Raw genomic sequence first — 25697 nt, 5'->3', positions numbered from 1 at the left:
GCTAGTGTTAGACCATGGGTTAGATCATATATGCTGTTTTGGAGTTTGGAAAATATGTGATCACTCTGCCCACTGTCCAGCAAACTGTCCAAAAAGTAGATGATCACCTCTTGCGTGGGGTATGGGGATGCAGGAGTGCTGGTGCAGAAGGGAGACAGGGAGAAGAGAGGGAGGGAGGGAGAGAGTGGGGCAGGAGAGAGAGGGAGGGAGAGAAAGAGAGAAAATTATTCTTCCAAGTTATTTATGCAACTGTATTTGCTGATTGAAAATACATCATGTTAAGGAAAAAGACCTTGATAAAATAAATGATACAAGACTAGTCAACTCTCTAGGATTTAGCTGATTGAACTTGCAGCAAAGTACGGAGATCTCAGGGAAGGCGCTGGAGCAATGGCACACTGGCTGACTCCCTCTGAGTGGCTGCAGGCAGAAGCAGCTCACTCCCAGAGAGGGCAGGCAGGACCTGGCGAGCTGATCCTAAAGTTTGGAAGATGAAGAATGAAAAACAGTCAAGGCACGTTTGAAGAAGATCAGAAGAGGGAATTCATTTTAGAAGATATCACAACTTCCTACTAAGGTACAGTAATTAAGACATTGAGGTATTGGTTAAAAGACAGACAAATAGACCAATGAAAGAGAACAGAAAGCCCAGAAACAGACAGACGGGCATTTAGCAGTTGGCAATGATAGCATGAGATTTCAATGGCATCACAATTTTTAAAATGCTGCTTGGACAAATGGATATACAGGCAAAAATGTAGATTTAACTCATACCATATACAAAAAACATTTCAGATATGTGAAAAATTAAACTTTCAAGATTAAATATGGAAAATACCTATATGAAATGGGATAAAGAAGAATTTGCTAAATAAAAAATACAAACCATTATGGAAGAGATTGACAAGTTAGACTAAATTAAATGTAAACTGAGAAATAAACTGCAGACTAGGAGAAGATATTTACAATACATATAACTGATAAAAGATAAACTCTGTGTGTGTGCACACACGTTTATTTATAAGTGCTAGGAGTATAAATTATCAACTCATTTAGGGGAGAATCTGACAATATCTAATAACAGTTAAAACTGAGCGTATGTCATAACAGCGATTCCTAGTCTAGGTGTATATAACATAGTAAAGCAACTTTTGTCCATGTGTATAAGTCATTTATAAGACTATTTGATGCAGTTTTAAAATGTTAAAATATTGGAAACAACATGAATGTCTATTAATTTTAAAATAGAAAAGTGAATTGTAAAATCATAAAATGGGTCAATATTATATAGTGGTTAAAATGAACACATTAGATCTACATATATCTCCACGGATGCCTTTGAAAAACATACTTGATTAAAAAAACAATTTGCAAATGAAATATACAGTATACATACACTTTGAGACCATTAATAACAATTTTTAAAATTTTCTAGATATTTCTATTCTGTTATGGGTACATATATAGGTTGAAACATGTAATGATAAAGTTATGGAAGCTATATGACATCTCCTAGATAGTGGTTTCCTCTGGGGAGCAAATGGAGAATTGTTAATCTGCATAGTGTGGTAAATTTCATAAGAATTTCTGTTTATATTATAAACCTCATCCTCTTCATATTTTCATTTTAATGTATCATTTACAATGTACATAGGTTATTACTACAGTAGAAGACAAATATTAAAATATTTATGCAATCATCTTATGCAAGATATTTTTGACACCCTTTTCACTTACATGGAAACAACTTTATCAATAAATAATTTTCTTCAATATCATTTATTTAACTATTACTTTTATAATATTTAAAGTAATCACATATTTCTGATTATAAAAATAATAGATATTTATTGTAGAAAATACAAAGAGAAAATTTTAAATCACTCATAATTCACCACTCAAAGAAAATCAAGATTAATATTTTCATGCGTGCATCCTTCCATTCTTGTGCATCTGCACCTTCACATTATATAGATTATCATTCTAATTTCAGAAAAACTTAAAAAGTAGCATATAAAGTTTCACTTTTAAAAAACACTTAACATTTTATGATAAGCATTTCTCCATATTATTAAATATTCTTACAAACTTACATTTTAAGGGTTGTACAAGCTTCTATCAAGTAGATTGACCACAATTCATTTAACCAGGCCTATATTGTTGAACATTGATGATATTTCCAATTTGTTCCCATCATAACTAGCACTGTAATAAAAACTCACATAGAAATTGTTAGCCTAGTGATTATATCCTTATGATAGACTCTGGGTAAAAGGATAAGAACTTTTGAAGGCTCTTAATACATATTGCCAAATTGCTTTCCACAAAGAAGCAGATAATATTTTATACCTACACATAAGTGATAAGGGGATATATAAAAGACACTGAAAGTTTAATTCATGGGGTGAATCTGTCCCTAAATTTCATAGAAGAATCTATGCTTATGATTTAATTTTCTTTGAAATTCATGGATAAAAGTAATTCTTATAAAATGTTTTCATAGTTGTTACATTGGTCATCTGACTTGATAAATGTCATTTTAAGGCATACTGGAAACTAAAAGAGAAAAAAATTGAATGTTTCTTTTGTGGTTAAATGAATGAGTAAATCTGGAAATACTATAAATTTACATGTAAATTATTACGTGCTTCAAAAATATAGAGAAAAAAATACACTTGGAAGAGGAAAAGATTCAATGCTTTTTAAATAATATGGACCATAATTGGAGCTTATTTATAAAACATTTTCGTTATTAAAACCAAAACATATGGTTGTTTTTCATGAGAGTTGGCAAGTGATTTTATTGCTTTATAAAAAATTATTGAATTATGCTCTATAAATCTAATCGGCATATAGATTTTTAATGGTATATATTCTCTTTCATTAACTTAGAGCTGTTTTCCATAAATACCAAATAGTGGTTAAAACTCAAAATGAGGGGATACAAGGTTAAATGTAGGTGTTTAAAATTTTGACAAATCAAATTTTGAAATATAATTTTAGAACAAGTTCTAGGTCCTTAGGATTTTCATGGCAGGTTAATTCGAGTGATTTATTTCAATTTCCACTTTCAAGTATAAATACTACCCATAGGAAAACAAAGACTTGGGGATATTAAGTAGTTTTTAATTTCAGAAGTCAATAAAGGTCAGAACTCTGTGGGAACAAAAAGGGGTTGTATTTACTGTGCTAATTCTTTTAGCACTCAAACAGTTACAAAATTTCACAAATGATTTTTGCCAGTCTCAATCCAAGAAGGAAGAATCCTATGGAGATAAAGACCAAAATTGTCATCATTGCTCCTTAGAATGTGAAAACAAACCAAAGTTAAATAGCATTTTGTTGAAGTTTGGAATTCAGTTCCAAATTGCTCAGCTCTAATGGTTCAGTCTATTAAAATAGTTTTGTCTGTTTGTACCACTTCCTGCCTTTCATGAATGGGCTCTGAGCCCCTCCAGACATCAATGATGGACATCAGAGACCCACCAGGTCTCTCTGGGGAACAACTAGGGTAGGAGTGCTCATGTGCTAGGAAGATGGACAAATGATGGGAAGGAAATCATGACTGCTCTTCTTGGATCTCCTAGTCCAGGCTGCTAGGTCCTAGAAGATTAGTGGGTATCGCAGATGTTCCAGGGATAAAACAGAGATATTGTAATTTATTGAGTTTAAATTATGATGATTTTTATTGTTGAGAAAGAAAGTGAAACAGAAAGAAATTAAAAGAAGTTTTATGCAAACCCAAAGATGAACTCTTAACAGTTGAATCAAAACCCAAATACACTGAACAATAGTAGAGTGGGTGAATAAGCCTATATTTCTTTTCTTTTTTTCCAGAAACAAATTATAATTGTTTCTTTAGGGTGAAGATTAATTTATTAATTAATATTTACTGTTTGCTTATTATGTGCCCAGCTATGTGCAAGTGAGACAAAGAGATATGAGCTATGGTTTCCTGGAAATAAGCAGCCTAATCTATTTGGGCACCTTAAGGCACAAGGAAAAGTGAGACCCAAACATGGCAGTCATCTTTTGAAGCTCACATTGCCATAGGAACTCACTCAACTAATGACCTGTGTGTTCTTAGGGCCACTGGACTCATTCTACTCATCATTAAGTCAACTAGTTCAGACAGTTAGGCATGCAGAAGGCACAGCTGACACATCCTCACCAGAGTTGCTGAGATTTCAGTGCTAGAAAATAATGGGAGGCACTGGAGTTAGACTAGAACCAAGTTCAAGTGCTTCACCACTGTCCTAGCTATATATCTTGGGCAAGTGACTTAAACACCTTGAACTACAGTTTTCACATCTGTAAAATGTAGCAATAGCTTGTAGCATTGCTGTAAGGATTAAAGGAGTGATCTATGAGAATGTCTAAGGCAAAATATCAGATTTCTTTGAGTCCAAGATGTTATCAGTTGGACAACGTACCCTTGGCCAAATAACAGCATTGGAGACAAAAGAAGAAACATTGGATTACTGACATTAAAATCTGCCAATAGCATATATTTATGTACTTTCTTCTTATAATACTCTAAATTTTCAACTTAGCTTTCTCTATATTGAGATAAAGAGCCTTCTGAATCACTTTTGGTAATCAAGTTAAGTTTGTGTAACAAGACAGTGACACGTGGCTTTCCAAAGCTGACAGTAATGATATTTAGGACTAAAAATATAATTTTTGAGGGTTATGGATGAGAACCAGGTTTTCATCTGTATTTCCTGTTTGGTTAAACATATAGTATTTTCTCCTTATGTAAAGAAAATTAAGTAGCTTTTTCTTGCAAGTCAGATGGAATCTCCTGATGTAGATATTTGGTGCTTAAAAGATCATCTTTCATGATCCATGAATCAGTCAAACCAGTCTTAGTTTTGGTAAATCTAAAGTGTAATCTGCTAGATTCAGTAAGTTCTATTGCCTTTAGTTATATTGCCAAGGACAAGACAAGCATTCTTCTATGTCCCCAATAATTTTTTCTTTCAATGCTGCATCATGACATAATCTTTTTGAAAAACAGTTAAGGATACACATTTAAATAAAGTTCATTTACTTATGGTAATATAGATGCAAATAACTTAACCCTTATTCTAATTGTCAGGTCGGAAGCAAGACTAAGAAATATAAGTGCAGTTATCTAGAGAAATAACTTGCACTGTAAAAAAATACCCAGATGAAGATCCCATGGAGCTGTACCATTTCTTTTTTTCTTTTTTCTTTTTAATCTACACCTGAGGATATGTTTCCATTGATCTTAGAGAGAAAGGAAGGGAGAGAGAGAGGGGGAGGGATGAGGGGAGAAGGAGAGAAAGGGGGGGAGGGGTGAAGGGAGAGGGACAGAGAGGGGAGAGAGAGAAGGAGAGAGAGAAAGAGAAACATTGATCAGTTGCCTCCCATACATACCCTGACCAGGGATTGAACCCACAACCAGGATATGTGCCCTGACTGGGAACTGAGCCAACGGCCTTTCAAGGTACGGGACAACCCTCCAAGCAACTGAGTCACATTGGTCCAGGCAGAGCTGCACCCTCCCTAAGAGCTCATCCTTGATGTAAGGATAATGATGGCACCTGTGAAACCCTGATCCAACCACCCAATACCATGTGCTGAGTGTAGACATAGCACCTGGCAGGAAGGAAAGGCCTTCACTGGACTTGTCTTGCAATCTTAATGCAATTTCAATGCTAGAAATGTTTCACCGTCTAACATTCTAACTTCAACTCTCATCATAGAACAGAATGTGTTGCCTGATATCCGGAGATTATATATATCATGAGGAATTACTGACCTATAGAATCTGGACAGGTCTCAACAGTGAATGAAATATTAATCAACCAAGTGATTAAAACCCAAGATGGGAAAGAGAAGAACATGAATGCAACAGGTTTGCAAAGATGACACTGGGTTTGGTTACCTATTGTGGAACCCTGGATTCCATGTCAGGAAACTTTTTTGTTCCTCCCTAGATACAATGACTTTGGAGTTAAGAGGCTTTATATATATGAGCTTGTAAGGTCACCCAGAGTAGCAATAAGAACAAATAAATATGTATCATACCGGGTTTTCACTGAGTTTTATAGCCTCTAGAAACAGCAGTGCTCTGTCTTAGTGTAGTGTTGGGTTGGGAAACTTGTACAATATTTAAGCAACTATGTAAGTGTAGTGAAGCATTGCCATACATACCTTTTAAAATGTATTCATAACATGAAACCATGATGAGTTCTAATTTCACTATTTTCTAAGCCATTTGCTCTTTATTCTAGAAATATAAACCAATGACACAGTCAGAAATATAGAAACTTTATAGAGATAGAGAACTCAAAGAAGTGAAGGGTGGTAACACCTGAAGAAGCAATGATGAAATTGTGATGTACTATTTGAAGTGGGGACAATGGAATGACAGACAAAACAGATTAAAGAATAAAACAAGAGGATGCAGAACATGAGAATTTTTTTAAAAAAATCATGTTTCGTGTGTATAGATATAGCCATACAATTCTTAAAAGCATCAGATTAGAGAATGTTCATGGAAGTGCCCCCAAATCACAAAGCACTACATAAATATGTGATTATTTATATTTCCATTATGTTTTAGGATAAGAAAAAAAATACTTTGTAAATAATGTATTGTGTTTGAGGTGTGTTCCACTCACACCATTTAGGATCTATCTTAGACTGATCCTTCAGTGCTCTAAGGGAACTTTTAATTCTTCATGTTGTTTTAATGGTTTATGCATTTATAATTATTACTGCTTATATCATGTCTCCCTGAGAAAGAGAAATAGAGGCATAAATATGACATGAGGGTGACATAAGGAACATTTTAAAGATGGAAAGAAAAAAAGAAGTAGGAATATAGAGAAAAATTAAATCAAGGACAGGAAACTAAACTTCAAAATAATTTATCATTCAATGAACTCAATCAACAAATGTTTATTGAGTTATATGCCAATTAAACGCCAGGCATTGCTAGGGCCTGGGAGTCCAGAAATGAAAAGATAAGGAAATTAAATATTTATTGTAGTCTTGAGTTCCTTGAAGGAAAATGATACTTATCTGAGGCAGAGGAAATTGACTATGACCAGCTTAGAGTATTTTGACTAATATGTTTTCTGGTAGAGGGGATCCTTTCAGCTTCATGCATGACCTCGAGACAGCCAGAGGTACTATTTTCACAGAAGATGCAGTATGTTGGGTCACTGGTCAAATGGTTGATCATGTGTCAGTAGCAGTACTTAGGTGTAATTTTATAGGCTTTTTTCTCTCTCATGTCAAAAAATACACAGTATTGAGAAATACGCGACATCATTTATTTTGAAAAATGGACAACCCTAACCTAGTCAATGAACTGAAGGAGTGGCATCAGGAATTTAATAGTGGCTTACTGGAGGACGAGGAGAGATGACAGAAGCCATTCATTTATGGGTGCTGCAAAACAAATGGGTAGTGGAAACCTGCTGTCATTGGTCTGGGGTTGTGAAACATGCTTAACACGGCCAAGCTGCACTGAATAGCCAAGGAACGCTTACCTGGCAATTGATCTATAAATTGTGGAAAGATTTTATTCAGCAAAGATGTACATAATCAAATGTTGCCACGTTCCTGCCTGGGAGGCTGAATATCAGAAAAGCAACTTATACTGGGTAAAGGGTCTAGTCGCTCAACAAAGTGATACAGGGGGTAAGTGTCTGCCTAGGGAACGGTCAGCTGCTTGTCTTCCAAGAGGTCTCACAATGTGGCATTTATTATGTTGGTGGATTAATGTGGCCCAGAGACTGATCCTCAGTTTCACAAGCTTAAAAACTTGATCTTTATGGGCACACCAAGAGTGGGTTCATTTCTGGGAACTGAGCTCATGCTAACCAAGCTCATGAGACAGATGTATAAAACCATAACTCCCAGTTAACTAATTTTATTGATAGTGGAAATGTATGTGTCACTGGAATGAGTATTCCAAGTCTAAAAGATAGAGTCAATTTTTTCCTCATAATCAGAAGGTAACTTGGTGAGTGTTGAATCAAAGGGAGTTCAAAGAATTAAATGTTTAATCATGTTGCATTAATGGAACTTGATGCATAAGCTTACAATAGAAATGGCCTGGCCCAAGGGTTCTGAAAATCCAAAGTCCTTGGCTTGAAGCCCTTCTGCCATGGCTCGTGACGTTTAATTTTCATCTCTGAGATAATTCCATTTTCTTTGCTCCCACTATTAACCACACCCTCTGATTTATAAATAGGTGGTGGGACATAAACTGGATTTGGAGAGTGAAATACAATGTTCTAGAGGAAAAATTTAGTATGCCCTGGAAGACACATGAGGAACTATTATGTATTTGGAGGTGATTCTGTTAGCACCACCCAATTCCCTTGAATCACTCTACACATGTAGGTCATGTGGCAACTAGCAAATAGATTAAGCGGTGGTGATCTAAAGTTGATATGAAGACCTCTATTGCTCTTAATGAAGAACCCTGAACAGTGTGCCCCGTGTGATCATACCTTCAGTTAGCAAGGCACATATGCTCAAGTTAGCAAACAAATTGAAAGCACAAACTGAAATTGAGATGGAAAAAGATTATGGAATAAAGAGTGTCTTTAACTATCAATTAAAGATCGGGAATCAGTAGAATAAGTGTCTTCCAAAGTGATGTTCTTTGGTTTGTGGCCTAGCATCTCTGAACCCTTTCCTGCCCTGCTCCACCTCTGCCCCTGAACTTCAGAATCCTAAACAAGGTGAACATCTGTCCTCTCCCATGCAGCTCACTCTACTGAGAGAAGCTGATTTTTAAAAATGATTTTCTGAAACTAAAACAATGAATGGTGAGGAAGAATGTAAGGCAAAGATGCTGTTTTTTCAAAAAGCTTTTAGGCCAAACCACTAAGGGTTCCAGGAAGAAAGCTTTCCTCTTGGAAAGCTTTTTTCTTATGGTTCACCCTGAAGCTCTTAAGGAGGTCTTCAGGCCCTGTGAAGACGTTAGCCAGCGTATTATGTCTAATGACTGCTGGCACAGCGCGGCAGCCTAGAAGGAGTCAACTCCAGGAATCAGCGTGAGTTAAACTGGTCCAAATGTGAAGTAGGCCCTACTGTTGTTATGTACATGAACCTTCGGGCTTTGAAATTTCTCTTCCAAAAGCCCATTTTATTGCATTATCTCCTCAACAGAGTCCAGCTTTACCATTTCTTGGACAGCCTTTCTTCCAAAGCACAAATACAAGGGGCTGCTGCAGCACAGAGTGACATTGATGGCAGGGCAAATAGAGTTGATAGAACTAAAGGTCAGGATGAATTACAGAATGATTATATAGAGTCAGACAATGATTTACTCCTATTTAATTGTCTATAACCTAATAATGATATAAATTGGAAGGGGAGAAAAATTTTCATGTATTTATTATTTATTAACCTTCCTTCCTTCCTTCCTTCCTTCCTTCCTTCCTTCCTTCCTTCCTTCCTTCCTTCCTTCCTTCCTTCTCCCTCCTTCCCTCCCTCCCTCCCTTCCTCTTTCCTTCCTTCCTCCCTCCCTCCTTTCTCATTCCTGTCCTCCCTCCTTCTCTCCCTTCCTCCCTTCAGCACTAGACAGGCCCTTGTGGAAGTGTTATATTTAATTTTAACTCCTCAGTAAAACCAAGATGTGGAAAATGCAAAGAAAGTTCATGGCAGACTCGAATTGTCTTTGGAAGTGTATAGGCCTCCCCCACCCCCCATCCTCTATTGACATCAACAGAGCTGCTAGTCTAAGAACAAGTTTGAGTCAGTAGCAACTTCATTTTCTGTAGCTCCCAGTTTCACTGCCACCTCCAGCTCCTACTGAGACTCCATTTCTTTAATCAGGCCCTTCCTGTTCACTTCCCTCTGTCCCATTTGTCCTCCTAGAAATTACTACCATGGTAATTGAATTGGTCAGTGGTAACTGCTTCCAGTCTCTACAGCTCTATATTTACCTTAGTCCCAGACTCAAACATCATTTTTAGTACATCACTTTTCTGGGATTGCTTCTTTTTTTGCCTTTGCTAAGTTGAGTATTTAAGTATTTCATTATTTTCAAAATTCATTAATAGGTATTATTTTTAGCTATCATAAATGCTCTGCGGGCCCCAAATAAATTACTTCCAGAATTGAGAGGTAAGATCATGAAGAATCATGATAACTAGAATGAAGAAGTCAAACAACAAAATGTGTTTAGCACTCTTTGGAAGCCATCCTGGAACAAGTCACCCTGGAAGGAGAATTGCAGATATATTACTGATGAGATTGGAGTATATCTGCACAAAGAGGATTTGGCATGGAGTCAAACCAATCTGCCTTCTTTGTTCTCGATCAATGATTCTCAAGCCTGGCTACTGTGAGAAAAACCCCTCAGTCTCTACCCTTGGCACACAGTAGGTGCCTGGCACACTGCCTGGCACAGAATAGGTATTCAGTATTTCTTCCTTTTCTCATCACATGAGTTAGGGAAGACACTCGAGATCTCCTAGTCTTAGGCCTGTAACTAAGTAAATGTCTTAATAAAACACTGTGGAGTCTTTCTAGTGGCCATCTGTCTATATGATTCTGGTCATACCCAGGATGACTGGGAAGAGGGCACTCCAATGACCCATTCTGTTTGGGAGAATGGCCTCCAGGCCACAGGGTTAACTCTATACTTGGGAACATGGTCACTTCAGACTTTAAACCTACAATAGGGTATATCAGTGTTATAAAACAAAATTCAACTGAGTAAAGATCTAATGACTTTATTCAACTATTCGTGAATTGGACAGCATCCCATCTAGCACACAGAAAGGAGCTCCAAGGAGCTATATGAAATGAAAGATTTTAAAGGCAGGAGGAAGTGGGAAGTTATACTAGCAAAAAGTGGATTGGTTGTAGCAAGGTCACTTTCCTTTAGGGAATGGCTGGGGTCTAGCAGGCACATTACATCACAAGTGATGACCAGGTAATTCCTGATTGACTGGTTTGAGATTCCATTTCTGGGAGAGCTGAAACTAATTAAGTATTAAGTCTCAGTTTGGTGATGTGGGGCTTAGCATAAGTGACTCCATTTTGGGCCTGTTTTCTTATTTTTAACATCAGGTAATGCCAGACCTGGGACTTAATTAAGAGATAAGGCTTTGAAAAAAACCCCATAGTTCCTCAGCTGTAGATTTTTCACCCATCTTTCTCTTTGAACCTTGGAAAGGTGGAGTTGTTTGTTTGTTTGTTTGTTTGTTTGTTTTGTCAGTGCATGTTCTCTCATTTTTTGATAATCATTTAGAATCATTAATATAGAGGATGATTTTGGTTTTTGAATATAGATACTTTCTGTGATCGGAAATGTTAGAATATAATAAATAATTAAAATAGCAAGCTTATTACTATTTTAGAAAAGCACAACTTCATGAGGACCAGTGAAATAAAACTATTCATATAATAGAAAGTTGGAACTTGCTAAACAAACCACACACCTAGCTTCATATGTGAGACATTGGCAAATTTGGTAGAAGATCTATCATGCCTAAAGTACTTAGGGATTCTGATTAATTGTGGTGAATGTGCACTGTGGTGGAAATACTATAACCACCACCTGATCATTACCCTGCTTCTCTCCCCAGCATCTTCTGCTCCTGAGGTGCTGGATCTACCTGGGCCCTTGTGCCTCTCCTTCCCTTCTATCTACAGTTAGTTTTATTTTTTACTCCCCACAGTCTGTTGCATCTGTGTCTTAGTGGATCAAGATACTTGTATTACTTTGGGAGGTGTCTTTCCAGTCATTCGACTGCCTGACACAGTGCGGGGACACAAGAGATAAATTTGGCAAATATTTCATGAATTATTTATTGATTTTTAGAGGCTTCCATGTGTTAAGAGCTAGAAAGTGACCTGATACATCCAAGGCAGAATAAGAGAGATTTATTTTATGATGACTCATGATGAAAAGGCAACATTCCACCCACTGATATCAAATACCTTTATATAACTAACACACACACATGCCTCAACATTATTTTCATCTAGCAAAGCAGAAATAAAATTTCCTCTAAGAAGATCACATAAAGGTGGTATTTTCGGTAGTTTGTTCACTGTCTAGAAATATTTTGTGTGCAAAATGGCCATAATTCCACTTGGAGATAGGAGTTCTCTTTACTATCTCAGTTCAGCCTGATTTAATGCATTTATTTTAGAAGTTTATATGGCTGATCTTTTCTTAAAAATAAAAAAACATGTAACTAGACTGCTGTCTGACATCATACACAAAAATAGGCTCAAATGGATTAAAGACTTGAATATAACACCTGAAACATTAAAATACATAGAAGAAAATATAGGCATAAGGTTATGGACATTAGGCTCAGATGGGTTTTCGTGAGTTTGACTCCAAAGGCAAGGGAAGTAAAATCAAAAAATAAATAAATGGGACTATATCAAACTAAAAAGCTTCTGCATAGCAACAAAACAAAACAAAACAAAACCCATCAACAAAACAAAAAGAATCAACTTAATGGGAGAAGATATTTGCAAACAATACCTCCAATAAGGGGTAATGCCCAAAATATATAAAGAACTCATGCAACTCAACAACAACAAAACAAACAATCTGATTTAAAAATTAGGAGAAGAACTGAATAGATACTTTTCCCAGGAAGACATATGATGGCCAACAGATATATGAAAAAACACTCAACATCACTAGTTATAAGGGAAATGCAAATCAAAGCCACAATGGATACCACCTCACTCCTGTTAGAATGGTTATTATCAATAAGAAAAGAAATAACAAGTGTTGGAGAGGATGTGGAGAAGGGGGAACCCTCGTCCACTGCTGGGAGAGTGCAAGTCGATGCAGCCACTGTGGAAAACAGTTTTGAGGTTCCTCAATCCCTCTCCTGAGTATGTATCTGAAAAATTTGAAAACACTTATTTGTAAAGATACATGTACCTTTATGTTCATTGCAGCATTATTTTCAATAGCCAAGATGGAAAAAACCCCTAAGTGCCCTCTGATGGATGATTGGATAAAGAAGATGTGCTGCATACAGTCAGTGGGAAACTACTCAGCCATAAAAAGATGAAATATTGCCGTTTGCAACAACACGGACGGATCTTGAGAGTATTATGCTAAGTGAAATAGTCAGATGGAAAAGAACAAGAATCATATGATTTCACTCATCTGTGAAATATAAAACAAAAAGCAACAAATGAACAAACAAACAACCCAAACTCATAGACGCAGCCAACCGAATGGTTGTTACCAGAAGGGAAGACGATGGGGCGGAGGGAGAGAGTAAGGGGCCACAGACAGGGTCACGGAAGGAGACTAGGCCCCAGATGCTGAGCACCCCAGAGCACACAGATGCCACACTGCACAGCTGTACACCTGAAATCTATATAATGTTATTTAACCAATGGTATTCCAACAAATTTAATTAAAAAATCAAACAATCCAACAAAATAGTTTGTTAGAATCTTGTTATTAATTCCTAGTCCTTCTGAAACCAGATATAGTTTGTTCTTAGCCTCACCATGAATTTAAGAGAAACCAAAAATGAGAGGAATGAGTGTGTACTTCAAATTTTTTTATATAAAATCTGCTTTGTAGAATCAATAAATCATGATGTTCTAGAACTGCTAGTGACCTCGGAAGTCCTGTCCAGCTCCCTGATTATTTTGTAAATGTGGAAACTGAAATTCAGATTAAGAAACTTGTTGGATGCTCCACAGCTTATTGGTGCCATACTCTAAAACTACATGGTCTCTTCACCCTCTTTCCCTTAACATAATTGGAAAAAAATACTTAGAATTTATTCTTTTTCATCATCCATTGGTTAAACTTCTTCACATCCTTAAGGGTAGAGCTGAAGCATAAATGCCATTTCCAGACTTAATGGATTCAAACAAGGATTTCTGGATTACCAGAAATTTTAAAACCCCAATTAAATGAGATAATATATGCAAACCAGCCAGGACAGCATTTGGCAAATAGTAGATGCTCAATAAAAATATTTAAAATTCCTCTTTCTGCCTCAGTTCCAGTTAAGACGTTTGACATTTATTCTTTTCAGTAGTTGTACATTTAAAACAAGGTTATTGTTAACTGTAGTTGTACCCTCTCCTCCCCTATCGTATTCTTTTGAATACCATTTATATTAGACAAAAACAGGTAGAGGGTGGAGGGTGAGGTCTTGGACTCACAAGGTTTTGAGCAAGATTCTCCAAGACCCTGTGGCACAGGGGTGTTAGTGACTCTTGTAGTTGAGAGACTGGGTTATAATTTGTGTTGAAGCTACATGGGTTTTAAGCGGCAGGTTTTGTACATAACAGGGAGTTTCTGGATCTTGTTAGCTCAGGGCAAAAAGTCATGCTTTGGAGCAGTTACCCCAGCAGGAGGAGAATAGATGATGGTTGGTAATTACATCAGTTTTGCACTGTTGAGCAGATGTTCTTGCAGATAGATTTTGGCTGGCATTTACAGAATATCATTGGTGATTCTCATGATAGTGTCAGAGCCGCTACACGTGGAGGAAACTGCAGGTCTGTAAAATACTGTGAGAGGAAGGACAAGAAACCACATCGCAATCTGGAAGTGGAAAGGCGTTTCTTAGAGAGCTCTGCGGAGATTTGCTTGGAGATAGTGGTTTGCAGGACTGGATAATTAGGCCTAACACATATTTGATAACTTATTTTGCTGTTTAACTTGGAGAATAATTTGATAGTTTATCAGTGTTTAAAAAAGTAGATTATTTCTTTTTAAAGTAAGAGACAGTTCAGAAAACAGATAAGGGAGCTGAACTTTGATTAGAACATGAAATTAAGCAGCGAGATCAAACACACTGCAGGGAACGGCAGAAGAATGACTAAAGGGGATGTTAACAAAAAGTGCTACACATTTGGCTGGGCATTCTGGCCAACTTCAAATCAGGCCAAAAATGGGATGGTCAGCAATAAGACAGTGCTAGGTAACAAAGTGCCCTGAAGGAAGAGCCCCCTCTCCCTCTCTTTGTTTAAAAATCTTTGCAAATTTGCCCTGTTCATTTCTTTCATACTGATTTAAGTTCTCTGTCTCTATGCTTTGGGATATATAAGTACATTCCTAGCACTAGATTTTGGTATCTTCCTTTGTTGGTGTCATAATAATTGTAAATCTTCTCTATACACAGTGATGAGAATATTTTTTAGTTCACTGACAGGCAACATTAAGTGAAAAGATAAATTCTAATACATTGATAATTGCATTGGAATCCATACCATTTTATTTTCCCCAGCCACAGAAACACTTTCAACACTGCCACCTTGTTGTCATGGGCTCTTCTGGGTAAATGATGGGGGTGGGGGAAGGGAGGGAGGGAAGGAGGGAGGGAGGGAAGGAGGGAGAGAGTGAGGAAGGGAGCAAGGGAGAGAGGAGGGAGGGAGAAACCTATCTATCTTGGGTGGCACCAGTGGAGGTGGGGAGAGGTGGGTAAATATGGGAGGGCCTGGTACAGCATTTCATATATACTAGTGCTTAATAACCACTTGAATGGGTTAGTCAATGGGTAAGTGAAATGACATAAGGTTCTAGAAAAGTAATTTCCGAGCACTTCATCACCTGTACAGGATTGTCAAAAGAATCCTCTTGCAGAGATAGTATGCACTTTGGAATGCACCTTGTCAGAAACAGATGCACTGTTATTTTGTAAAGCAAATAGTTGGTCTCAGAATTGATTGACAATAGCAGAAAGACAGCCACCTTGCCCACCTCTGTCACTCTAAAGAGTGGACCCAGAATTCCTTCCTCACACTTTTGTTTACCACCAGCTCACATTTGCCTTTTGTGGGTTATTTTTATCTTGTTACTCATTCAGTGATGTTTATTTTTCTTCTTTTACAGTATCTTCTCTTTTTAAAATTTTATCTTTATTGTTGAAAGCATTATAGAGGTCCTCCCCCCTGACTGACCCCCCTCCACCCTACTTCCAACCCTCCCCAGGCCTTCCCCACACTGCTGTTGGTCCATGGGCTATGCATATATGCCTATAAGTTTATTGGTTAATCTCTTCCTCCACCCCACCCCCCTCCCTCCGAAACACATCAGTCTGTTACATGCTCCAATGTGTCTGGGTCTTTTTGTTGGTCAGTTTATTCTGTTCATTAGATTCCACATATAAGTGAGATCATGTGATACCTGTCTTTCTCTGACTGGCTTATTTTGCTTAGCATAAAACAGTATCTCTATTTCTACTTCTCTACAAAATGAGATCACAGGTAGTTACTGTAATGTAACTGGATTTTTTTCAATTGACAAAAGCACAGACATATTTTCACATATTAAAAATTCTTCTGCAATGATATTTTAGTAGCCATACAGAGTATTCCATTGTATCAATAAAGCATACTTGTGGGCATTAAAGTTTTAAAAAATATTTTGTTATAAACTGTGCTGTGATGAACAGGTTCTAAGAGAAATCTTTGCCACATGCATTATTATTTCCTTAAAATAATTTTATAAAAATAGACTTAGTGAGTCAAAGGGTTAGATTAATCTTAAACCTTCAAGCACAGTGACAAGTTATGAGAAAGATGACTGGGAAATATCAGGACTTTCTGGTTCCCCACAAAATGTCACCTAGCCCAAGAATAATTCTAGGCAAAATAATAAAGTGGGAATTAAAGCATCTCCCCCGATTGCTTCCAAGGTCCTTCTTTTGTTTTCTCTTTTCAAAAGCTCACTTTCTCCTTCTTTTCCAAAGCACTCAATGTATTTTAAGTTATAAAGTTATGAAACTTATTCTAGGAAAGGATCCAACAAACCAATTTATGTTAAGACCTAAGTGACTGGGATGGTATTATTTACAATTACCATAAGGACCCAAACTTCGGTTTTGGTAAAACAGAAGGTTGAACATCTAAGTATGGGACTGGGACATCCACTGGAGAGGTTAACAAAAAAAGCCTTCCGGATGCCCCGACGTCACACCCTGCAGGCCGACATTCACTCCAAGTCAGGGGCCTCCCTCGGATATGACATTATGGATCTGCTTAGTGCTTGTCCTTAATGACTATCTCCATGCGACGTTGTGACACCCACACCAAACTCATATAGTAAAGGAATGTCATTTAATTTTGGTTCTTAGGAGCTTAGAAAAGAAATACTCTTGTTAATAATGATTACCCTTGAAATTTAGCTTTAAAACCAACACAGAAAGCCCTTATTATCCAAGGATAACTGTTAATGGAAAAAGGGCACTTGAAGTAAATTTACATAAAATGAGGAATCAAATTTTACAGTATTTTATCAAATGTGGGAGACTCTAGCTTAAAAATGAAACCAAAATTATAAAAACAAGTATGTTTTCTCTTAAGTTTGAGGGCCTTTTAGATCACATTTGCAACTCTGTGCCAATTCTCAAAGCAAAGGACCCGTCCAGAGTCAATGTTTTGGTATAATTTTTCTGATGACACTGTGACAGCATGACTCAGCATCCTTTATGGCATGTTTGACCTTTTCAGTGTAAATGTGAAGTCAGTTAGTTTATGAAAAATAGTCTAGGGTTTTATCCAATTTCCCAGAGGCCTCTCTTTATATTGGGTACTTGCATCCTGGTCTTTCCAATGCCGACTGCATTTTCAGTTCTTAGAGCTGGTCTAACCTGTCCAAATCCTCATTTGTCAATCAGTGGCTTTGCTTCGTGATTAGAGTAGTTCCACGCTAATGTTGAGAGGGTACTTATTTTTTAAGAAGTCACGTCATTAGTGAATATGTTCATGTTTTGGTGACTTTCACTTTTCTACCCAACCCTATGACTGTAGGGATTCAAGTAATTAATACTTGGCTCATGAGCAACACCCCATTCTTAATTTCTTGGTGGACATTAGGTACCAAGATATCTGCATTGAAGGGCCAAAAGGCATTCATTCCATTCTACAGATATGTAAACTGAGGTAAAGATGGTGCCACACAATGTCTTTGAAGTTAGAAGAGCAAATTAAAAAAAAAATACAGGTTTTCTCTCAATTTTGTATTCACTCCCACACCCGGCTCCACCGCTCTACATCATGAGCCCTTCTTCAGGAGTGATGTTGCTGGCAAGTGGAAATTTGACCGTTAAGAAAAATGGCATCTTTGCCCTGGCCTATACCATAATAAACTGAATGACAGAAAAACAAATGTCACTTATTAGAACATCGAGGTTTACTGTTCAAGTGATTAACTAAGAATCATTTGTATGATTAAATGCTGTAAAATAATTTGCTTTCCCTATGAACCTATAGCTTAGATCTCATTACACAGAAGTGCTGCATATTAGTTGAAGCAAATTAACATTCAAACACTTTCTGGAGTGGCTACTAATCACAGGCTGTTAATTACTGTCATTACATTAGGCTGCAGCAGAGACTACCCAAAGAATCATTCTCATGATCTTGGTATTTGAAAGTGATCTTCACCAATAAAAGCACATGTCAGATACACAGAAATTGCAAATTGCTGAAATTGCTGACAGGGTTGAAAATTCTGCTGACTATAAGTACCCATCTAGTGATGGATGCATTCTTGACACAGTTTCAGTGTTTGGACTTAGGAAATAATGAGTATCAATGTCCTAGCAAGGGAATATGCAAAGATGAAGGAGCCCTTTTGTATCCTTAATTAAGGAAAGTAGTAGCAGAACTCGTTCACAGATAAGTGACTGTACATAATAATCATGTATTTATGTAAGGGGCTGCTATGCTATATTACTGTAGTGGCAATTAGATCTTCACAAAGTCATTTTAATAAAAGGCATACTTACATAATAAATAAACAAAACCGCTCATTTCCATGGCAGGCTCTCTAATTATACACTGGCTTGAAATAAAATGTTCAGCAATGCTAAGTTAAACATATAGACTCTAGCTGCCTTCCTCAATGTGCCCCGAATCTTTTTTTCGCTCCACAGTCTCAGTTGCCCCAGGAACTTTGCTAAACAATGGAAGAGTATTTGTGCATTTTGCTTGTCCTGCGGAAGGGAGGAATCATTTGAGAACTTAGAGGTCAAGGCTTCTGGTATCTACTGACCTGACTTCCTTTATTGCCCAGAAAGTTTGCCGTCCACCCTGTGGCTGCCAGTTATGGGGATTGCCCAGTGTCAGTACGGAGAGAACTCAGGTGACCAGCACATGCGATAGCTTCTCGAGCAATCTAATTCATTAGCAATTCACTAAGTGAGAAAAGCCCAAACCAAGGGCCTTTGAGGATCCATTTGTAGGTCTAATTTTGGCTTCTCATTCTTTCATTAATTCATTCAACAAATACGTATTAAACACTTTCCTTGTGGAAAACATTACACTGGGTACTGTGGGAACACAAAGTTGAATTAGATATGGATCTTGCCTTCAAATAACTTAGAGCTTAGTATGGGACAATCATTTTACCAGTATAAACCTTGGGTCCCAGGGGGGACAGAATGGGAGATTTTGAGGGGATCTGGGCAAATTCTTCTCTGATCCTGTGATTATGAATCACCTCAAAGGACTTACTCTACCATCTCTGAGTGTGATCACATCAGTGCCAAAAGAATTCCTGTCCCTAAGTTCACAGGTAGGACACTGTCTCCTAAGGAACAATTAAGACTTATCCACTACAATACATCCCTCTCTCCCTTCCTCCAGTATTTATTCAGTGTTTGCTATGTGCCAACTTCTGGGAGTTTGAAAATGAACATGACACACATGATCCTGCCCAGAAGTTGATCCCTATGGGGAATATAAACAGACGGCACTTCCAATATGCGTGCCCGGTGGTGGAGGAACATGGAGCATGCAATGGGAGCACATGAGAAGGACTCACAGACTTGAAGGGGCAGGTTAACTCGGGTTTAGGGAAGACTAGCAGTGAACAGCAGGAGTTCTGTGGGGCAGAAAGATGTTCCAGCGCGGTGTGTTGGAGAAACCCAGCGAAGTTTGGTATGACTAGCTTATGGAAGGCAAGGAGATGGGAGCAATGAAGCCTGATCCTGGAGAAGCAGGGCTTGTAAGTAATAGGAAAAATTTAAGATTTATTCCAAGTATTTCCTAAGGGAAGCTACTGACATTATAAAACAGAGAATAGTGTGATCTAGTTTGTATTTTAAAAAGATCATGCTGGGTTAATCTGCAGAATGAATTGGAAAGGGGCAAGATTGAAGGCAGAGAGGACAGTTAGGAGGCTACTGCAGTGGTCTGCACAGTTTGAGTGAGGTGGTAGAAGTAGATGTAGAGCTTGGTAAGGGGTGTGTGTGTGTGTGTGTGTGTGTGTGTGTGTGTGTGTGTGTGTGTGATTGGTTGTACTGAGGGAGAGGGAGAAATCAAGGGTCCGAGTGGAAATGTTCAGTAAGTAGTTGGATATGGAAGTCTGCGGCTCAGAAGAAAGGGCTGGTGTGAAGAACAGTCCTTGCTGTCCTTTCTGTTTATTTGCTTTAAGTTGCTTGGTTTCACTACAGAGGCAGTTTTATCCACAGAGGCAGAGATTAAAGTCAGTGTTTTACTCAACACCGTTTCTCTCCCAGCATGTGTACATACCTTTTAATTATCTTGCTTTATGTATTATTAAACATAGGAAATTGTGCTCAGATATCATGGGCTTAATTTAAACTGACAGAAGTAAGAGACATTACAAATTAAAGTTGTTATGCGTCCCTTTAATGCCTTTAAAGTTTCCACTTATTACAAGGAAATTTAAAAGAAAAAGTGTTTGTGTTCTTTTTAGGAAGAAGTATTTCTGGAACCTCTCCAATCTTGCGGCAGGTTCTTGACATGGTGTTGAAAGGGAGTGTATAGTACACACACAAATCAGCTTTGGGTGGATTTGTGTCACAGTCTCCCCTTGTGACAGGAGTAATAACATGTATAACCACAGGGTAATGTTTCCTGGGGCTCAAAAACCTGGGCAGGACTGGGTTTCAGTCTATGGCTGGTCCACTGGCATTCTCCCCATTACCTTCTCCACTGAAGGTGCTCTCAGTGTCCCACTCCATGCCAAACCAGTGGTGGGAATTTTTGGCAAGGCTAGATTTCCTGGGAAAATTATAACCATGCACCTATTTGAATGACACGGATATAAATATTAATGTCTGTACTTTCTTCTAAACATTATTGCATAATGAGGCATTTGTACTTCAGCACAGTTGAAATAATTTAGTAGATTAGGATTCTTCTTTGTTGTGTAAAATTAGAGTAACAGGTGTGTCCTTACATATGGGTATCAATGTAGACAAATTTATATAAATTTGATGCTCCAAAGCATAAATTTGATGCTTAAATCTTGATGCTCCAAATCCCCACATGTTGAACTATAGCTAGATTAGAATTCATTCTTTATGCCTTTTTATTCCAATTTTCTGAACATCAGCCCCTGTCCCCAAAGTCTTATCCAGATTTTCAAATGAGTCTTCAGGTGTTATGGCATCTCACACACTTTCCCAATTCACGCTGTCACATGTGCTTGCCCAACTGACCCTCAGGAACACTGGATGGCTCCATACTGTGGGGCAAACCATTGCTCCCATGAAGGATGAGAGCCTCCTCTGGGCTCCCAGTCCTCCGCCCGCTCTTGGGCTGTATCCTACCACCCAGGAGACCTCGGCAAGGTAACACCTCTCTCTCCTTTTAGGCAGGCCAAAGCCTGAATGAGAAGCCCTTTCCTTGGCCTTCACCCCCCCACCCTGACACATACACTTGTTGAACTTGAGCTGAATCATGGAACAAGACTTTCATTTATTTAAAAATTTCTATGTGTTTATGTTTTATAGTATTAAACCTCCAACAAACCTATGAAACTATCATCATCATCTTCTTCTTCATCATCTATGGATGAGGGAACTTGTTCAAAGTCACACAGCTAGGAACTGGCAAAGGCAGGATTCAGACGTGGGTGGTCTAACTCCAAGTCCACGTTTCTAACTGCTGTGTTAGCCCGTCTCCTGACTCCTGCTTGCCACATCAGAGAATTTGATCTTTGCTGGATTTCTTTAATGTGGTGACCTCTGGAGTGTCTATAAGTACACTTCCTATCTGACAGTTTATCTACAGTAACATCCTAATACTGATTTGCTGTGTGACTTTGAACACGTTACTTAAAATGTCCTTGCTTCAGTTTCCTTGGTACGTTATTCTTCCCGTAATGCTCTGCCCCCTGCAACCTGGCTGGCATGCTAGGAGCTTGAACAAGAATCTAAGTAAGGGACGATCAGAGTATGCCGATGAAAAAGTTACCAAGGAATTTATGATACTCTCAACTCTATCCCCTTTCTTTCTTCAACCCTGTAACTGAATGGAGAACCACCGTCCTAAGGAATTGCTTGGAAAAAACTGTATATTAGTTATAATGCTGGCTGCTATAATCAACACATCCAATAATGTAAATGGCTCCATCAAACATGTCTACATTTTATCCCTGTAAAGCCCAGTTGGTTTCCTAATTGGTGGTGATTCAGAAACTTGAGACCTTTCCAACTTGTGGCTTCATAATCTTCAATTTTGATTTCCAAGGTCACTGTGCTTGTCTGCATCAAGCTGGGAGAAGAGGAAGGAACGTGGAGGATGCATCTGAGAAGTTTTTATGAGCTAGGCCTGAAAGTGGCTTGTACCACTTCTACTCACATGCTATGGGCTGGATCAGGGCCACATGGACATTCTTAAGTGGACTGGAAGATGTAATCCAGCTGTGTGCCCAGGAAGACGAGAAAATGGCTCTGGTAAACAAGAGCTGGTCAGTCTCTGTGATGAACAGCAGTAGCAAAATTAAGAAGAGAAGTTTAGAAGAAAAACAGAGCTTCAGACTTGCAATTTGCATTGTTTCAACAGTCAGTAACATAATTCTGTACCTCTTTCATTCTGATCTCAGCCCTCAGGTTGCACCTGCTGATCAGTTAGCCTGATCTGACTCTTGAATTGCTAAAATGAAATTTTACTATAGACATATTCATTAAGCAAATGTGACACTGTAAACTCTGAAAAAAGTTGATCTAATACCCACAGTAGTATAGATGGTATAGATTGGTGTATTAACATAATTTTACCATCACCAGAGTGTGCAGAGGCCATTGTAAAAATGCTACTGCACAAACAGTCCATTGAGAGGAGTTAAATTTTGTATACTCTAGTGAGCATAAAATACATGGTTGCATCTGACTCTAATATGTGTTAATTATGGAAATCAGCTCCAAGTAAAGAAAACCATAATAATTAAAACCCATCTTTTCATCTTAAAAAAGCCTTCCTCCCCAAAGTATTTATGCACTCTAATGAAACAAATAAAAATAGTTATGGCAAAGCCTAAGTAATAAACTCTATTAAAGTAGTATATATACTTCATAATATGTAATTATGTTGCACTTAAATAGCAACAGAGATAAACAAATCTATTTAGTGAACAGCAACAAAATAGATTATAGATTATGAATGTTACTACTTCCTTTATTATTTCTTTCTAATTTCTGGTATATATAAGTTATGAAAAATACCACTTAGGCATGATTCTCAACTTATGCATTTAAAAAATTTCAAAATCTCCAACAACAATAGGCTCTAAGACGTCAAATAGGATTGGTTTCATTTGCTAATTCTGACTAGTCATAGTGGCTGCTCAGAACATTGCATAGAGTTGTGTGGCTGTGTGTAAAGTCACTGGGAAAAGAGTGCCATGATCAATTAGTTATGTCTGCCTAGGCATAGCAATAGGAAGTTGTGGCATTCTTGCCAAAGGTTTTTCCAGTACATAGTCATTACACAGACTAGAGATAAAAGAAAAAAGAATAGAAGAAAAGGTCAATTTGGGTCCTTATATTGGATCTAAAGTTTATCCTTCCAATTTTAGGAACCAATAGGGCAAAGCAGACAAATTCTAGAGGCAAAAGCAACAAATCATGCATAAAGTTACTTAAGCAACTTTTTTTGTTTGTTCTTTGTCCATTAGTTTTGTTTCTGAGGCCATTTAAATGTGGCTGATTGACTATAAAGTCAGTGAGTTGCATATCTTAAATCTTTGGCTTCCATAAATAAATGCAAATACAACTCTATGTACAAAATGCTATTCAGTGTCAAAAAATATTAGAAATTCAAATATTTACTTTTTTTAAGTATTGAGAAACTAAAAGGAGTTTAAGTATAAAAACCTAAAATAATATTACAAGTAAGAGAAAAATGTTAAACATCACAAGTTTTGCCCAGCTGGGCGTGGCTCAGGGGTTGAGCATCAACCTAGGATCCAGGAGATTGTGGTTCGATTCCCAGTCAGGGCATATGTCCAGGTTGTGGGCTCGATCCCCAGTGGGGGGCATGCAGGAGGCAGCCGATCGATGACTCTCACTCATCATTGATGTTTCTATCTCTTTCTTTCCCTTTCCTTTCCTCTCTCTGAAATCAGTAAAGAAATAAATATATATTTTTAAAAAAATCACAAGTTTCTTCCCCCACTTGGAAAATTTATAACAGAAGTTCCGTTGAAATCAAAGCACTTCTGGGGCACAGCCAGAGGTGATTTCAATGCTTTAGGGATTTGGAGCAAAGAATTTCACCTTCCCTTTATCACTTAGAAGAAAGAAGGCCTGTATTTTTCTAATTGGATTTATGGGGTGACATTGGTTTGCAAAACCACAGTTTCAAGTGTACAACTCAATAAAACCTCATCTGCACACTGCATCGTGCACCCATCACCCCAAGCAAAGTCTCTTTGCATCTTCATTTCCCCAACTTTGCCCACCTCCACCTACCCTCCACCCCTTTTCTTTCTGGCTAACACCACACTGTTGTTTGTGTCTGTATTATTTATTTATTTATTTATTTATTTATTTATTTATTTATTTATTCATTCATTCATTCATTCATTCATTCATTCATTCATTTATTTATTTTTGCTTAATCCCTTCACCTTCTTTCATCCAGCTCCCTAACCCCCCTCCCCTCTGACAGCTTCCATGTATCCATGCCTCTGTTTCTATTTTTCCCTGTTTATTTTGTTTATTAGATTCCACATATAAGTGAGATCATATGGTATTTGTCTTTCTCTGAATGGCTCATTTCAGTTAGCATAATACTCTCCAGGTCCATCCATGCTGTCACAAAAGAGAAGATTTCCTTTTTTACAGCCTCATAGTCTTCCATTGTGTAAATGTGCCACAGCTTTTTCATCCCCTCATCTACTGATGGGCACTTGGAATGCTTCCAGATCTTGGCTCTTTTAAATAGTGCTGCAATGAACATAGGGGTATATATATGCTTTTGAATTAGTGTTTTGGGTTTCTTTGAATATATTCCTAGAAGTAGGATCACTGGGTCAAATGGCAGTTCCATGTTTAATTTTTTGAGGAAACTCCATACTGTTTTCCACAGTGGCTGCACCAATCTGCATTCCCTTCTCTCCACATTCTCACCAGCACTTGTTGTTTGTTGATTTATTGATGATAGCCATTCTGATAGGCGTGAGGTGATATCTCACTGTGGTTTAAATTTGGAATTCTCTGATGATTAGTGAAATTAAGCATTTTTCATTTGTCTATTGACCATCTGTATGTCCTCAACATAATAAAGGCCATATATGAAAACCCACAGCCAACATCATACCCAATGGGCAAAAACGAAAAACATTTCCCTTAAGATCAGGAACAAGACAGGGATGTCTGCTTTCACCACTCTTATTCAACATAGTACTGGAAGTACTAGCCATAGCAATCAGACAAGAAGAATAAAAAGCATCCAGATTTGAAAGGAGGAAGTAAAATTGTCATTAT

The 25697-nt window shown here is 37.7% G+C and overlaps 1 long non-coding RNA gene across 1 annotated transcript in view; it reads left to right on the top strand.

Annotated features, from left to right (window-relative positions):
* Window positions 1-347: 347 nt before the first annotated feature.
* Window positions 348-25697, top strand: part of LOC308559735 — a 41403-nt gene continuing 16053 nt past the window's right edge. The window contains exon 1 of the long non-coding RNA XR_013999202.1: window positions 348-577. This is a non-coding gene — a long non-coding RNA (uncharacterized lncRNA). The remainder of the gene's footprint in view (window positions 578-25697) is intronic.

This window comes from Miniopterus schreibersii (genome assembly GCF_964146895.1).
Source record: "Miniopterus schreibersii genome assembly, chromosome: 7".
In the NCBI taxonomy this organism is placed as follows: Eukaryota; Metazoa; Chordata; class Mammalia; order Chiroptera; family Miniopteridae; genus Miniopterus; species Miniopterus schreibersii.
The sequence above is the reverse complement of the archived record's forward strand: the minus strand, read 5'-3'. Positions and strand labels throughout refer to the sequence as shown.